This window comes from Pteropus medius, unplaced genomic scaffold, assembly GCF_902729225.1.
Source record: "Pteropus medius unplaced genomic scaffold, Ma_sr-lr_union100, whole genome shotgun sequence".
Classification (NCBI taxonomy): domain Eukaryota; kingdom Metazoa; phylum Chordata; class Mammalia; order Chiroptera; family Pteropodidae; genus Pteropus; species Pteropus medius.
Window position 1 is genome coordinate 825,268 of NW_024347790.1, and position 18,436 is coordinate 843,703.

Consider the following 18,436-nt stretch of genomic DNA (forward strand, 5'->3'; position numbering starts at 1 on the left):
CAGGAGCAGAAGGTGAAGGGGAAGTAGAAGGAGGACCAGGAGTAATGAGTGCCCCCAAAGTCAAGGGAGAACAGGATGCGGAGCAGCGAATAATTGCTTGAGGGGAGGGCGGGGAAAGGCAAAGAAAAGGGTGACTGGGCCTGACAGGCATTCCAAAGTCTCTCTCTCCCTAAAGCAGAATCGACAGAGAGTTGAGCACCTAGGTCACACGGATCCCCCTCCTCAGAGAACCACTGCTATGACCTGTGCTGGCCGATGATCTGAGGACCGTCCGGGGAGCGGCCCCACCAAACCCTTGCGTTTGCCTGTTGAAAAGGTGTTGAAGATGTTTGTTCGTATATTACACGGCCTCGTCCTAAAGATGACCGTCAGGAGTTCCCGACTGGTCTTACTCGAGTAATTATGTTTCTCTTCAACAACTGGCCTTTTCTCTTGTGAGTAACTTATCAGGTTTCCCTTTTCTACCAGATTCTTCTCTGGTTCTCTTTTCTGTCCCTGCGCTTGCTCGTATTTAAGATCTGGGCCATGCGATTTTCTATTATGCATTTTTAGAAACAGTCCGAAATATATTCTGTTAAAAGGAAAGATACAAATAATTTTTCTGGGGGGTGTCGAATAATTTTGTATTATTATAAATATAATTTATAGTAATAATTTATAAATTAATCATAATTATATATGAATGTAACACCTCTCCAGTCTACTTACATTCTCGTGAAACTTGCTCTTGTGGATCTTTCTCAACGCCAGGGCTCAAGACAACGGCTAACACTGACTGAGCCCTGACTATGGGCGTGGGTGTTCCACGTGCTTTATACGTATGGATTCATTTAGTCATCACGACAACTCCATTTGTGTCTACTTTACCAATAAGGAAACTGAGGTGCACAAAGGTTAAGTAACATCACCATAGCCACACGAATAGTAAGTGATGTACCTAAGATTAAAATCCCAATTGTCTGGCTCCAGAGTCTGGTGCTTTCCCAGCCCGGTGTAATAATAATTCCAACCCTCTATATGTTCAGTGAAAACTCTTGGACAAAATTACTTAAATATTTCGTTTTTTTGAGGCTTTGTAGGATGTTGGCAAGAAGAGCTGGGGATGGAGACGAAGTAGCTAGATTAAAATTTCTTTCAAGTAATGAGACAAGCAGAATGTAGCTTAAAAAAAAGTCTAAATGGAAGTCTTAAAGAATACAGATCTCTTTACTAAAATAAGAAGTAATTTTAATTAGACTAAGCTTCCTCCCTCATTCTCAAACAGTCTCATTCCTCTTCTTGGGGTGCTAATTGTCTATACCTTTCATGTGTCCTATCATAATTTTAACTTTTTGGAAGCAGCTGATGAAACAGATATGGTCTATGAGAAAAGCAGGATTTATATAATAAACAGGTGATGTCAAGTGCTCCTACTATTTATCAACTTATTAAAGTGAAAAAAAAAAGGTCTAATTGGCATCAGAATATTGAAAAAATAAGGAAATGTTTCAGGAACTTTTAGCTTCTCATCCTTTATTTCTCCTCTGAAGGTAGCTAACAAGATTATAGTTCTAATCCCTGGTCATGCTTTGCCACTCTGCTATCTTTAGTATAGGCTTATGGATATTAATAATATTTTTCCTTAATAAGTATGATGGGAAGCTAATGCCATTCCTTCATCTCAAATATCCTGCTCACTCCTTGTCATTCAGTGCCCAGGCAGCGTCCCGCCCTCCACAAGGCTGCTCCCTACACTGGCTCATGCGACATGACTTCCTTCTAAATTCTTGCAACACTCTCATTGGCATCGCGTCTACGAATTCAGCACTTAACACTTGACATTGTCATTCATATGTGTGTATACATATATGTGTATATATATAATGCTGACATATATATGCATATGTCTAATGCCCGATTACATATGTGCACATATAATATATCCAATGTCTGATTATATATACATACATATAATGTTTGATATATATATACACATACAGTATCTCTAATGCCTGATTATATGTACACATATAACATATCCAATGTCTGATTATATATATATATATATATATATACATATATATATATATACACATATCTATAATACCTGATACATATATATATATGCACATATACTATGTCTAATGCCTGGTGTATGTATATACATATATAATATACTTAATGTCTGACATATACATATATAACATATCTAATACCTGATATATATAATGTCATATATATATATATATATATATCAGGTATAAGATTTAAGTTTCTTTCAAGCAGGAACTGAGTCTGTTTATTTTTACTACATCACCGAGTACAATTTTAGGGCACCAGGAATGTTTGCTAGATTCGTGTGTTCAGGAGAGAGCAGGGGAATGAATGAATAAATGGAGAAGGGAGTTGGAAGGCCTGTCGGATTGACCAATCCCGACTTCGCTTAGGGCCACGTTTCTCTGAGAGAAGTCTTCCATCTTCTGCACTGAAATCACCTGAAATGATTGCTTAAATGCAAACCCCAGGGCTCCCCACATCTCTTTAGTTGGAATGTCCAGAGTTGGGCCTAGGAATTGGCATCTTAGCAAGCACCTCACGTGATTCTTTAACACACAAATTTAAGAGCCACTGGCTTATCAGAGTATGTTTAGAAGATACTGTTGAATGATTAATTAGAATAATGTAGATTCAACACCACACCCCTCCACAGATTTTATAATTCAGCTCAAACTTGTAACGGCCTGGATGGCATACTCTTTTTGTAAGAAATCAACTCTTCTGGAAGAAAAGAACTTTCAGTTTTGGGGACCCAGTGTTGGAAGTTACTTGGAATCGAGGTAAATTGCAAAGCCCGTAATATTTGTATATTATTATGCACTACATACACTCCCTGTAGCATCATTTCGCTCAGGAGTTTTATGACATGCAGGAAACCCTGAGAGAAGCAGCACTCTCGGGGACAAACCACAGGAGCTTCTCAGCCTTGTACTCGATGGTCATCTCTGTGCGCTCATGGGAATATCTCACCAATGCTCGCCTTCGGTGACACAGGACACAGACAGGGAACCTTTTCCAAACTAGGTCGATGGTCCTGCTCTGGAAGCAGCTTCTAAACTGAACAATAAACCCTTGGACTGCAGCAAGAAGAGCCCTCTCTTCTACCCTCCACCGTAGCAGATGCAGACTCGTTCTTTTAATGGGAGATTTTTAGACTAACAAAGAGACAGTGGCTCTGATAGGTCTACCATCCCCACCAATTCTGTTTTCTTTCCTCCTCCACAGCAGGGCCCTTCCCCTTTAAGTAAGTAAAGCTTTGACTCCGCCTCCCCGACAGGCACTGCCTGTGGTTCGGATCATCCCCAGTCCTGGTGGGCACTGAGAGTCGTTGCCTTGAAGAATTCCACTGAGTTGGTTCTAGACGATCTGGTGTCTTTTTCCTGATCCTCCACTTATATGATGTTCATTGAAATTCAAGTTACCTGTTATGAGGACTGCGAGAAATAGAGGAATAGGATCCCTTTTATCAGAAGTTTCCATATTAATACTTTTAGACCAAGTTCCTAGTCTCATGCTCATTTGAGTTCTCTCTCTCTCTCTCTCATCTTCTTCAGCATTTTTATTCTCTCTATAGGTTTTTCTACTTTACCTTTTTTGAAGTATTTTTCACTTTTATTCTTTATTTACACACACACACACACATATTACACACATCACACACACACAGTTCCTTGTGCCAGCTCTGTGTCTGGGTGTATTTTTACCTGTGTCTGTGTTTGACCTACCTTTCCATTATGGCACAGTATACCACGCTCCAGGATAGGCAACCATTTTCTTGTCTGCTTCTTATTTTGATCCACTTGTCACACTAAAATGGAGCAAAAGAAAGAGTCTCAGGCAATTTGAGATCTTTGCTTCAGATGCCGGCCTTATGTAAATACATTTCACGGGTTTGAAAGAGCCTCTGCTACGACCAGTCCTTTGGCACCATCTGCTGGAAACAAAGCATCCCAGGCTGGGAAAACTGAATCTGATTCAATGAGCATCAGGGCTGCACACCTGGAACTATTCTGAACAAATTGTTTCTTGCTGGAACAATGCTTTATATCCATTTACAACAAATCTCTCCAACTTCTAATAAATATCTCAGAAGCTAAGGAGTCTTTCCTGCTACTTCCTTCCCATTTCCTTTGCGGTTTCATAAAGTGCTTTTGTTTTCTTTAGTCAAGCAAGTCATGAGATTTAAGATGCCCTGTGACAACAAGCAAAAACAGAAGCTACATTTTGTTTGTCGTTGTAACTAGCATCCAGCTTAGCTACTAGAGCTCTGATTTTGTTTTGGTTTGTTTTGTTTTTGTGGCTTTTTGAATGAAAAAAAAATAAGCAATCAATATCTGAGGTGGGGAAATATGACACGCAGATGTCTTTAAAGAAAGATTTTTCTAGACTTCCCAGTCTGGGTAGGTAATGATTAATAAAATCCTAACTAAGCCCCCCTCCGCACCTCTAAAATATCAAATCTGTTCAGAGTAAGGAGGAAGACACTAAAAAGAAAAACAAATCAATACCAAACTCCTGCAGGAAGGAATAAGAATTTCATATTATAGGTTCTCCATGAAACCTAGCCGAGAACTGAAGAAATATTAGAATATTTCAATATTCTTCTTAAAATTGATCATTAAAATGTTTGCCCAGTATGATGGTTAATTTTATGTGTCAACTTGGCTAGGACAGGATACCAATTGTTTGGTCACACACCAGTCTAGAGGTGTATTTTAGATGTTATTAATATTCAAATCAGTACGTTTGAGTAGAGCTGACTACCCTCCGTAATGTGGTGGGCCTCATCCAATCAGTTGAAGGCCTTAAGAGCAAAGACTAAAGTTCCCCAAAGTGAAAGGAATTCTCTTAAAGACTGAAGCATTAAAACCCTGCCTGTTTCCAGTCTGCTACTCTGTGAAATTCAGACTCAAGACTGCAACACCAAGTCTCACCTGACTTTCCAGCCTGCCGGCCTACTCGGCACACTCAGAACTGCGTAAGGTGCATCATACCAGACTTGATAAAGAGCTTTTGGAGGCACATTATATGCTTCTTATGTATAGAGCTCAGAAAAGGGAGAAGGAACTAACATTTACTACCATTTAATAAACACCTCCATGTACAAGGTAGCGGACTAGGCTCTTCCAAGGATACTATCTTACATCGCATCGAATCCTCTTAATATTACAGAATAGACCGGGTTACCTCAGCAAGTGACCTGCTCAGGACATCTTTTCATCTGTTCATCAGATATTTGCCGAGCAGCTACCATGGGTCAGGCACTTGGGGTGGCCCTGGGCATAGAAAAGCTAAAACGCTAGAAATAACCAATAAGTGAACAAGTGAACAAGAAACGAATAACCCGGAGGGCATGCGAAACACTGTGAAAGCACTGAGCAGGATGAAGCGACAGGGGAACCGTGGATGAACCCGCCCCTACGTTAGGAAAGCCAGAGAAGGTGAAGTGCAAGCTCGCGGAGACCTGAAAAGTCAAATGAAGAAGGAAGGTGGGCGGGGTCTGGCGGCACCCCGGGCACGGCTGGAGGGGGCACGGCTGGAGGGGGCACCATCAGAACTGCTTTGGTATAGCTACCCCGCACCTGCCTGTGCGACACCCTGATGGCAGCATCCCAAAGAGACAGGTGGGCATTCCAGGAGGAAACTCAAGAAGGGGTCTGACAAGGGGTCTGACAGTCATCAATGGAGAGATGGGATTTCAAGACAAGGGGATGATGAGGTCACCTGGAGAGAGACAGCGGGGAGAGCCCCGAACCGAGACCCAAGGGCTCTGGCTGTTGAGGTCATTCGGAGGAGGATCTCAAGGAAGCCAAGCAGGAGGGGCTGCTGAGGAAGGCTGGTGGAGAACGTGGAGAGACAGGTGTTGCAAAGCCCAGCGAGCGCGGCAGCCTAGCACCCCGTCTGGTGTCTGGTCGGCGGCTCGCTGGGCTCTCTGCACCGGTCTGGTGCGTCTGGAGAGCGAATCGGGACGCGTTGCACTCACACCGCACTGCGACCATCACACTGGTGCACAGTGGCTCCGCCGAGCCTTATGATTTTGTTTTCCTTTTTTATAACAACAGAAATTTATTTTCTTACAGTTCTGGAGGCCGGAAGTGTGAAATCGAGATGTCGGCAGGGCCACGCTCCTTCTTGAAGGCTCTGGGGGAGAATCGTTCCTTGCCTCTGTCACCTTTTGATGGTTGCCAGCAATCCTTGCCAGTCCTTGGGGTTGAGCTACATCACTGCAACTTCCGCCTCCATCTTCACTTCACCATCATCTCTGTGTGCGGTGTGTCTCCACATCTCCTTCTCCTTACATGGACACCGGTCTCCCTAATTCACTATAAACGCTCCTCTTAATTTGATGACATCTGCAAAGACCTTATTTCTAAATAAGGCCACACTCACAGGTATCAGGGGTTAGGGTTTCAACATATCTGGGGTGGGGCACACAGTGCAGCCCACTACAGAGCGAATGTTAGTTTTCTATTTCACAGTTTCTGTGCGTCAGGAGGTCAGGCACACGTTAGCTCAGGGTGTCGCCAGGCTGGAATCTAGGGCTGTGGTTCTCATCTGAAGCTCAGGGTCCTCTTCCAAGTTTGCTGGTTGTTGGTGTAATTGAATTCCTTGTGGTTGTAGGGCCGAGGTCCCAGTGTTTCTGCTGTCTGTTTGGTCAGGGGTCAGCTGCATCTTCAAAGTCGGCAGAAGCACTTTACTCGGATGCTTCACCTTCTTTAAAGGCTCATCTGGTTAAGGCGGGCCCATCCAGGAATCTGTTTTGATTAGCTCAAAATCAACTGAGGGGTAATCTAATCACAGGAGTGATTTCTCATCGTATTTCCACATTCCACCCACACTCAAGGGGAGGGGATTCTGCAAGGGTTGTGAGTCATTTGGAAGTCATCTTAGAATGCTGCCTACCACGGGGGTAAGCTTCTCTTAACCCCAGGAAGATTTAGAATTAAAACATAAATCTTCAAGAGTTACATGTTTTGATTTTTTTTTTTTTTTTTGCATTAAGGCGTCTGTGCAGATTTGATATCTATGTAGTTGCAATATTTAAGAAAATTTGCCTAATTGGACTAACAAATTAGCCTTATAATTCCCATATAAAATTATAATCGTACAATGGATTTAGGCATTAAGTTAAAACATTCTAACATCTTCAATATGAAGAGAATTTAAGCAGGTGCCTTTTTCACAATTGTTGTACCAGGACCCCACACCCGTGCTCTTTGTACGGTTGGGCTTTTCTGAGTGGGAAGGATACCACTTGTGACCTCTTCCATCTGCTTAGAGAAATCTATAATCTTCACTGAGGTTGTAGCTAACTTCCTCAGCCTTGATTAGAGTCTTAATTTTTAATGCTGTCTTTATCCCAACATCTGGTACCTATTTCCTGGCCCTAGTCTGAGAGAGTGGGGCACGGTGGGGAGTGTTCATGGAAGGCTTTCTTAAGGATGTTTTATCTGAGACTTGACAGATGAGTCAATGTAGACCAGGCAGGAAAAATGGGGAAGAGCATTTCGCTGACGGATTTGACTGATCCAAGCTCCAGCATTGGGGTAGCAGCCAGAAAGGCGCCAGGGACACACGGGGAGGAACGGAAGCTTCTGGCTTCAGGGCAAGGGCCAGAGGGGCAGTTTTCTGCACCAGCAGAAGCCATTACTCACCCACTGAGCCCTCCCCCCACCTCGTATCCAGACAGAGGCTAGCACCACATCTGGGCCTCCTCCAACCTTGATCCTTATGGTTTCAGCAAGGGAGGTGTTATCTGTTTTTCAGATGAGGATACTGATGCTCTGAGAAGTGAAGTAATTATTAAATCAAGGAGCCAGGACTTGAGCCCAAGTCTCAAGACTATTGGCTGAGTATCTTTCCTGCTTAGTTGCCAAACCCCTAAAGATCATTTTTACAGCTCCTTTACCATCTTCAAAAAGATTGTCTTTTTCAAAAAAGCACGTATTTTTGCATGCATGTATTGCATGAAACAGTGTGCAAAACAGTTACTCAACTGTTGCAAATTACTGATGAAGATGTTATCTGTGACAAACGGAGAAAGAAGAGGAGCCCATTTGAATGTCAGAGATCTGGACCTTGAGGAACTAGGAAAGAAAATAAGGGTTTTTCTCCCCCCAAAATTATATGCATGTTATTCTTCTTGACCTAAAATCTGCCAGTCAGAGCTCCCAAAGTTGTGACGTTAGGAAGACAAATGGTCAGCTGCCGAAAGATCTGCGGAAGTTTCCAGCCTCAGGGCAGAAGGATAAGCAAGGGCGCGACCGGCCTGAAACTTAGTCAAAGGGACACTGAAAGCAGGACAACCACACTCAAAACCATCTGGCAGTCTTGGAACTGTCCCCTCCCAGAACAGGAACAGACAGATGACAGCCATAGTCGGGGGATGGGTAGGCGGGGCAGAGGAAGCTCCCTTTGGAGGGACTTTGAAGTCCCTTGAGCTGGAAGAGACAGGGTCCCGGAGTCCCGGGCTCTAAGATGCCCCCGGCTTCAGCTCCCATCGGACTGCATCTGCAGAAGGAACTCAGGCACGAACTGCTGAGAAGACTCCATTAACCTCAAATTCATGAGCAGACTAATTGTTACCGTTTGGCCACAAGTTCGGAAACAGCAGAAGTAAAACCAACAAATCACCAAAGCAGCAATTGGGAAAAGTTCACTGGGCGCTCATCAAAGCTGTTTGCAAAGCGGGAGTGCTCAAACCCTGACTCAGAAGGAAGCTCAGGGGTGAGCTGCTACAAAGCAGCTCAGATGGAGACACGGCAGGGACCGTCTGTTCTTCAAGAGGATGGGTTAGAATACCGGAAGCTTCTTAACTGATAGGGAATTGGTCAGCTGTTACCTCACATCAACCTTGGGAAACAGTTTTGCTTTTGATTTCCAGAGGCATCATCAAGAAATGACCCAGTTCAGGTTATACTTGCAAAACCAGCTAAATTAAGCTTTGCTTGTATGACTAAACTAGCTTCGTCTACTCAGAGAATTTTCAAGGCTGGTTTCTGTTTTTCATTTTAACAGTTTTAAACCAAAACTTAGGCGGTAGGGGGCGGTGCTGGCGGATGGTTATTATACAGCAATAGATAAATGTACAACTGTTAACTTACCACATCCCCAACACACACACACACACACACACACACACACACACACACACACACCCCTCTGGTAATTAAGAAGCATTTATTGATTGATTTCAATTAGAGAGTCCCTGTCCTAGGCTCTGTGGCTATAACGCTGAAAGGGAAAACAACCCCAAAACATGATTTCTCTCTCAGGAAGCTTATAGACTAGAAAGAAAAAAAGACCAAAACAAACAAACAAACAAACCCCCATAAGTACAAGGTTATGAGTGCAGTGATCAAAGCTCGCTAAGGTTATCACAGACATGCAGAGATGGGGACCCAGCTCAACCTGAAAAATGGCTGGAGGAGGTTTCGGCTGAGCTGAGTCTCAAAGAAGAAAAAGAACAGAGCTGAAGAAGAGGGAAGGGATGGGAGTGGGCAGACAGCGTGAGGAGGGCACCGAGGGCAGACGCATTCGTAGCGTGGGCAGGGGCAACCCCTCGGGGGGCTGGAAACGATGCTGGGGAGGTAGACAGGGATGTGCCACCAACAGCTCAGTATCAGCCAGGAAGAGGCGTGGACAGAATCCATCGGTGTCACTTCAGTAGGGAGCAGCACGGTCAGATCACGGTTTGGAACAGACCTCTTAGGCAGCTGGCTACAGAATGGCAGAGGGGAGAGGGGTTTGGAGCAAGGGGCACTGGATGAGAAAGCAGCAGCGAGGGCCAGGGCCAGTGTCAGCTGGAGTTGGCTTGTACCACCTCACGAAGACCAATTACGTTGTTAGGAATTTGGGGGAGAGACTGTTAAACCTCTGATAGCTTGAAATCAGCCACAGTGGAAATATTTACTCTACAGAAATTGATAAATGCTACAAATTGAGGCTTCCCCCCTCCCCCCCTCCGCAAGAGCAGGTGGTTAAACATTTATCAGCACATGATAGAAGCAGAGATGCTCATAGATTCTGGAAAAGCTTAAGAAGTAAAAGGGGCAGGCCTTGATGACTAATTCAATACGGGGGAACAGTCAGAGATGCCTCCAAATTTTTAATGTACACAGATGGGCAAATGTCAATGACATGAGTTGAGATGAACAGAGAAGAAAAGCCAGTTTGATCAAAATAATGAATTTGGGGGTTGAAACATGCTGATTTTGAGATTCCCGCAAGCAGCTGGTCACAGAGGTCTGACGCCTGGGGGAAGGCATGGGCAAGGCCATGAGAGTGAGCGAGATTGTCCACAGTGGGGAAGGAGAGCATGGAAGCATTAAGCATTAAAGGGCGCTGAGGAGGAATATCGGGAACACAAAGGTTTTAGCTGTGAGGTAGCATTCAGGCGGAGCACTCAGAGCAGTGTGAAAAACACACAGAAGCCAAGCATATGATCACGGCTGTCAAATGCAGCAGAGAGGGTCAATAAAATAATTCAAAGGTAAGTATTTACAAGTGATGCATCCCATTTCACCATCTTGAGGTTTGGTCCTCTTCAGGCCAAAAAGTGGCATTTCTTTAGCATTCAAGCTCTCAGCCCTCTATTGACCACCCATTCTAACATTCTTAGGGTTCCTATCTCAAGTAGAGTCTAAGAACCCCAGAGATGCCTACACTGTGTAGATATCTGCCCCCGAAAATGTCATTTTACATAGAAGGGGCAGGGGAGGTGGCCAGCCCTCCATGGTGTGTCTCTACTAAAAGCCACCGGTTCTGTGCCAGGAGACATTCAAAACCAAGGATTACTGAGGCTGCTGCCAGCCTGACAATATGGGATGCAGGAGACAAGGATACCTGTCTCCTCAGTATTACCATGAGCCACGTGCTACATGCCAAAGTAGGCCATAGCTCCAAGGTACAACTCTGTACACACACACACACACACACACACAGCCATTTTCCCAGGGACTCCCATGGTGCTGGGGTGTCTGAGACAGGAGCAGTCACAGCACCAATCACCTGCTGTGCATAAAAAGCTCCCCCAACCTCCAGGAGTCCCTAGGGTCCCTTCCTATCAGCTGACCTTGGTCTAGATCTACCTGCTTCTTTAGCCATGCTATTATATTTCGAGAAGACACATCTTCCCAGATACCAGGAGGACGGTAGGCAGGCTTAGAGGGCCAGCCTCCTAGATCTCTCTGCCCATTTCTTTACTTCAACCTAGGGGTAGTGGGGTGACTTATCTGATTGGTGAATTTGGGAAGAATCAACCAGGCACATTTATTTCCCCCGTTTCTCTTGGGAGTGAGCTGCCCCAAACAACACAAGCTCGGCTTTGTTCTTTCAGGGCCCAGACACGTGGGAGCTAGAGCGGGGCCCTGCCTAGGTGGATAAGCCTATAAAAGGCTGGCACAGGGCATTAGCAGGCCAAGTTCTCCAAAGGATAAGCTACGCCTTCTAACCAAGCCTTAATCAGTTGTAGAGAATACGTTCATCTTCGGTTGGCCTCCCTCTTCCATCTTGTTTCTCAATTTGTTCAGAAGCCGGGCAGAGAGGAAGAAGGCTCTTTTCTGAGGTGCCTCAGACAAGACGCTGACAAAACAACAAAGAGAAAGGGTTGAAGTGTCAATATCCTCCCCTGGCCCCAAAGCTCTTGGGCTTCCATGCAAAGTGTCAGGACCACCCCAGCAACCTTTAGATCTGGGCCAAGGTGTGGGTTCTGCCTCAAGCCAGCATCCCAGCCCTTGCCAAGGGAAAATGAATAAGTGTGCCAGCGCACACTCACACCCAGACACCTTACAGCTCTTGGACTGAAAGGCGCCAGGCCAGGGGCTCTTCCCAGAACAAAGAGGGTCAGCTCCAAGATGACTCCTATCCTCGCATCACAAATAGAAATGACTAGCAACTCTGAAATGTCAGCTATTCTGCTAAAAACAAGTCTACACCCTATTACACATCCAATGAATTTAGCAACAGGAGGTCCTCAGTCATCTTAACAGAGCAAAAAGGGTCTAGTCAAAAGCACTCAGGAAGTACCAAATTCTGTGTAAATAATGAATATCAGCATATTAAAGGCCATGGAAGGCAGAGGAATCCCCTAAATTTTGCTTAACAGAGAATTTTTGACCTATAATCCACACTTTTCAGGCAAAAAAAAAAAACCCCAAAAAGCTATGAATATCCCATAAAACATTGTAAAGTCAGAAGGTCAAATGTCATTAAAAGACATTTGAGGAGAAAGAAAATAAACTAGAAAAGGTGGTCGTAAAGAGAAAAGTGGAACCCAGAGTGGCTTTACTTATTAGGTGATGGAGTTATGTTTAGAATTGGTAGAGACTTCATACGTGTCTAGACCAAGGGAAGAAGCCCAAGAAAAGAGAAGGATGGCCATTAGGGGAAGCATCTTGGAGCAAATCTTTCAAGGAATCACATAGCTTTTACTTGGTAAATAAGTTCTATATCAGCAATAAATGAAAAGAAGTGAAACCCAAAACTTGTAGGTTCTAAATGCAACGTAGATGGGTGATCATTCTTTTAAGACACTTCTGAAGAAGTTGGCATGACGATTCTAAGTCTCATTTATCATCGATATTTAAAACTTAAGGCAATCGTTCTTAGTGTCTGGGGAGTGGTGGATAAGACTCGGAATCCCTACGAGGCTCCCACGATGAACACTGAAAACCAAAGCGAGTGGCAACGGGCATCTGTTTGAGGTCACAAAGAACTGTAATCCAGAGTTACAGATTCAGGCAGAAACCCAAATTATGTCCCGGTGATGGGGTGAAGGTGAGGGGATTTATGAGAAAGAGAAGGGAAAGAATTACATGAACTGAAGAAAGGAATTTCTGTTGGCGTTAAGCTAAGTCGCTCTTCAGCGGCACGTGGCTGCTTAGTGATTCTAAAGGACGTCACAATCGTCAGTCCTTATGGACAGAAGGTCTGCTTTCTCGCTACCTTTATAAACAGTTGTTTGTAAGGCGATGCTGGTTTGGCCCCATCCAAAGGTTCAAGGAATACGACGTGCAAAGCAGCTTCTCTGGAAAGCTCTCCCAACCCCGATACCATTTTTAAATGGCTCCACTTGTACCAACATTTTTTTTCATAGCAACAAGAGATTCACCACTAGTTTTCCAGTTTCTCTTCAGAGCTGTGATCCAGAAAGTCAGAAGGTGCAGCTGCCTCCCGGAGGTCAGTAAAATGCAGAAAACCACTGCCGATGGTCACAGATGCCCATGGCCCTGGGATGAGAATAGGCGAAGGACCTATTCCCAAAGGGGTTGCACATCCATCTGCCGGAGGCCACGCGCCTGCTGAGGCCACCACACCCCGCTCTGGCACAGACGCACCTTCTAAGCCCTGTGGCCAGGGCGTCTCAGAAATCCAGTCCCCAGGCTTCTAGCCTCTGCAATGATACAGGAAGGACATCTAAGCGGGTAGGGACAGTACTGTCAATATCTGAAACAGCCTCTTTGGCCCTCTACCCTCTCTCTTCCTTTCTCCTTCAGCAATCAACAACAGGGCATCCAGTAACAGAAGACCAGGTGGAAAGCCTGCAAAGCAGCACAAGAGGCATCGGGCCCCTGGACGTGGGGTGGCTGAGAGAAGAGCACAGTGCTACGGGTGACAGGAGGGGAATACAGGAGGTCCGAAGGGGAAGAGGCTTTCCTCCCTACCATAGCATGATGGCCGTGACAGAGCAAGAAGGACGGTGTGGCACCAGTGGCCAGAGCAGAGGAGCCTCCTCGTGAACTCTGCAGTGCGCCAGAACATCCAGCTGGACCCTAAAGGCAAGAGTTCTATGTTCTTGCCATTTGGCGAGGTCTGTACTGCTCTCTGCCTTTCGTGATAGCATCATAGGCTGAGGAGATCTATAAAACGATCACATCCTGGACTCGCTGGCTGACACGGGGCCTTCCCGTGAATGAGAAAAAGCACTTGCTTCCCTGGGGAGGTGCGTGGCTTGCATCCATCCCCGTGGCCAAGCACCACTGTGCAGTGAAAGGCCTGCACAGCTGGACGTGGCAGCCTCAGCCAAACCCTAGCTAGACTAAGCCACAGTAAATTCATGTTAGCAAATTTATATAAGGTAAGTTTGGGCAATATTCACCGCTGAGTCATTTTTTTTTTTTTTATAAGTGCCAGTTCTTAGTTGTCATAAAAAGACTTAACAGTTTAGAAATAGTGCTGAGAAAGATAGAAAGGATTTCCATGCTGCTCCAAAGATAGATTCCAATTTCATGGGAAAGGCATAAATCTTAGAATAAATGAAGATAAAATATAAATCGAGCAAACCAGCATTTATAAACTCAAGAAAGGGACACCACAATGACATCCTCGAAAATCTAGCAGAATCAATATCAATATAATTAGCACAAGCTGACAGGTAAGATGAATCACACTGAGAAACAGGTTTTTGATCCTGAAAGGCCACATGAGAACCAGGGATGAAGACAAGGGGACAGATCTCCCAGAGATGACATTGTACAAAAAATCAAAGCCACTGAGTGAACATCATGAGACAGGTTGCCTCTCACCTGCCTGCCCCTGTCTCCAACAATTAGGCAAAAGATTCCAATGAGGCCTTAAGCAGCATCGAGGAGATAAGACGGGAAGGAGAAAGGCATTTTTTAAAATTAACCGAATACTAAGACATATGTAGAATTAGGTTTAGAATAAATTTTCTCTCGAATTCTCCGGGGACTGATTCAGGTCCTAAAAATACATAGCTGACTATATAAACTATGTCTTGCAGCTTACACATAATGGCCAACTCTTTAGAAAGTCACTTTTACATAATGAGCTTATTATTTAACATTTATGAACATATTTAGTCACACGAAAAACACAAGTAAACAACTTAGTGTTATTGTTTTATTCTTTTGAAGTTGATGGGAATTGATTGAAAAAGTCTCCAAATCTCAAATCTACTTCTCTGCCCCTGTCCTTCTGATGGCTCTGTGGCTTTGACACTTTCAGCGGCCCCCTTCTCTACACGCTTTCCCCCTTGACTTCTGGGACATGGCATAGTTTCCCTTTTTCCTCTCTGGCTGCTCTTTTTGCTTTCCTCTTTAAATTTCTGCTTCCTTTAAGCACTTCTCAAATTGGAGGAACTCTCTAGCATTCAGCCCTTACAGATGAGATCTCTGAGGATGATCTTTCTAAGCCTAATCTCTGTCCTGAGGTTCAAACCCATTTTCCCAAATGGCTGTGGACAACACACACCTATCCTACAGCTACTTCACTCACCTACCCCATTGGTACTTCACACATCTATCCCACAGGTACTTCAAATTCCTCAGACAGTATTTATCATCTTCCCTCCAACACCGCTGCCCGTCCTGTGTTTCCCATCTCAGCTAACTGTCCTATCTAGTCACCCAGGACAAAAACATCTTAACTGCCTTCCACAACTCCCTTCATCCCACCTATCATATCCAATCATCCCAAAATTCTGTCCACCCCACCGGTATAAAAGCTCTCAAATGTATCCCCCTTTGTATCATGGAGTCAAATACGTGCCTTTTTTGTAGCTGAGATGGAAGCCCCCTACATGTCTGATATCAAGCCTACTGGCAAGGGCCCAACCCTAAAACAAACAAACAAACAAACAAACAAAAAACCTCCCTGCTGTGCATCCCTGAAATTTGTTTAACAGATAAAGTTTTTAATTACAAAATTAGAAATAATCTCAAATGGAAAAGGCTCTGGAAAGGCAACACCCTACACTGAAAGCACACCAAAATGTCACTGCTGTATCACGCAGCCGTCCAGTGGGAAAGGTCGATGGGACAGATAGAGAGTGAGAAACTGGAGGGTGGGGAATCGGAGCAGAAAAGAAAGGATGGCAGAGGCAGAGAGCAGTTGCCCGGTGACATTTCATGAACACACAGGCAAAGGAAGTACGTTTGAGCCAACCAAGCCAGAATCAACTAAACAAGATATACTTCTGCACTGAAGGTGAATAAAAAATTTCACGAGATGGAAGCCAAGGTAGACAGAAAATCGTTTTATAGAAGATTCACAGCGACTATTCCTTTATTTCTATAATAAACAGAATGGAGCAGCTTCCCAGAACTACAGTGAGACGCGATGAATGGGAAAGTTCTACATTTATGTGAGACCTCTGAAATTATTGCGGTGGGAAATATTGCCTAAGCACTTCCAAGTTCACAAACGGATCTTTCTCTTGGAGTTTTCACGGCCAGCTCTTCCAAACGTGGCCACGATATTCCATGAATATCCCATTATCTCAGCAAGAAGCGTGTTTTGGCTGGGACTTTTTTCTGCCTCCTTGGGGTCAAATTAACTTTCTGAGAATCGCTTTATGGGAATTCCACATTGAAATAGCTCCCGTGTAATCTAAATAATTTTCTCCTTTGGCTCCCAGTGGAACTAGGAAGAGGAATGGGTGGGGTCGGGAATAACGATGGGATAGTTTGCTGCACGATTTGCAGCTGTAACCGCTGGAGAACTGATCCATGGACCTCAGGAAAGAAGGGAGTGAACTCCTGGCACCCAGTTGTGAAGATCTGAGGAGACCAACTTCAGAGAAAGCTATATTACTGCTTGTCAGGGCATCATGCCTATAAATTTAACAACTGTCTATTGGCCCATGTCAAAGAGAACAGGGAGTCTGTCCATAAAACCAGAAACGGGTTAGTGTAGTCTGGTGAGAGAATGCCGAGGTCTTATAGGGATAAAAGTCACAGGCAATCCGGCTAAGGTTTTGCATCCAGGTTTATTGTAGTCTATTTGAAAGCCTGTATGAATACATTTTCTCATGAAAACAGGGGACTTGTGACTTTTCAAATTGCAAAAACACCTGTGATAATTTAACTAGCCAAGCGTGAAGTTAGCCTCTATAGAAGTACAGCGGTTAATTTTATGTGTCAACCTGACTGGGCCACATGGTGCCCAGATAGTTGGTCAAACATTATTCTGGCTGTTTCTGCGAGGGTGTTTTGGATGAGTTTCACATTTAAATTGATAAGACTGAAAAAAGTAAATTGCCCTCCCTAATGTGGGTGGGCCTCGTCCAATCAGCTTAAGGCCTAAATAAAACTGGAAGCTGACCCACTCCCAAATAAGAGGGAATTCCTCCTATCTGACTGCCTTGAGCTGGGATATTGGTTTTTTTCCCTGCCTTCGGGCTCAGACTGAAGTATCCGCTTTCTGGGTCTCAAGCCTGCCAGCTTTTAGACCTGAAGGGACTACATCATCACTTCTCTTAGGTATCCCCTTGCCGACTGCAGATCTTGGAACCTATCAGCCTCCATGATCACATGAGCCAATTCCTTATAATAAATCTCTCTTCTCTGTCCGTCTCCTCCCTCCTCTCTCTTTCTCTCTCTCTCTCCCTCTCTCTCCCTCCCTCTCTCATATATATACATATATGTGTGTGTGTGTGTGTGTGTGTGTGTGTGTATTACATTTTATTGGTTCTGTTCAGAAGAACCCTGATTAATACAAAAACAAAGAAGCTTGAACTGAAACTAAGTTAATTTGCCATCTACTGAAATAGGACACCAAATATAATGAACCAAAGGAATTCCCATTTTTTTAGAGCTGGAGAGAAGCTAAGAGATCACCTGTCCTGGCTGATAAGAGGCAAGGCCCCTTCCTGAGTTCTCAGGCTGAGCCCAGGTAGCCTGACACCCAAGCCTGTGTCCCCCACTCCACTGGGACTTCTAAGAAGTAGGACATCTCATTTTGGAAAAAAATAAGTGAGATCGAAAAAAGACAAATCACATGTGTGTCAGCACTGACAGATGAATTATTTAATCAGAAGCAAGAAGCTATATAGAAAATGAGACACCCAGGCCACTTCTCAATCCTCAAGCATACAGAGGAGATAATGACAATGCTTTTTAGACCATGACAAAGAATCATGGTGTCTTATAGTGATAATTTTTACAAATCACTGGCTCTAGCTAATTAATACTTTAACAGAAAATTTTGCTCCAAAAACTCTTAACAGTTTTATGGCAAAACGAGGAAACAAGGATTTAATGTTTAATCCATGCTCTGCTTTGACTTGGTGACAGGCAGTAAGCCAGCTTCTGTGTATACATAATGGGGAAAGAGTAGGAAGTCATTAAGTAGTATTACGACTATGGTATTCTTATTTAATATTCACAGAGGACCGACAATCACCTAAAGGGTAAACAGCCAACTCCTCCCCAATGAGTTTACTGTTTCATGATTTAGAGACAGGGGACAAAGGAGAGGAAGGAAGACGCCCCCTCCTACACACACAAACACATGCAAGCTCTGGCTTTTCATAAAGCAGCACCATTCATTGTTCCTGTGACTCAAGACACTTTGCTGAGGCTGCAGCAAATTGGCGGCAAGCTGAACCCTAATCCCAGGGCCTCCTTCTGGGGGACGCTTCCACCACACACCTCACTCC

At 44.3% G+C, this 18,436-nt stretch overlaps 1 long non-coding RNA gene across 1 annotated transcript in view; it reads right to left on the reverse strand.

The window, feature by feature from the left end:
- Positions 1-2,322: 2,322 nt before the first annotated feature.
- LOC120614606 (uncharacterized) overlaps positions 2,323-18,436 on the reverse strand; it is a 59,841-nt gene continuing 43,727 nt past the window's right edge. Inside the window, exons 5-6 of the long non-coding RNA XR_005656011.1 lie at positions 3,762-3,844; positions 2,323-3,470 (exon numbers count right to left, since the gene is read on the reverse strand). This is a non-coding gene — a long non-coding RNA (uncharacterized LOC120614606). The remainder of the gene's footprint in view (positions 3,471-3,761; positions 3,845-18,436) is intronic.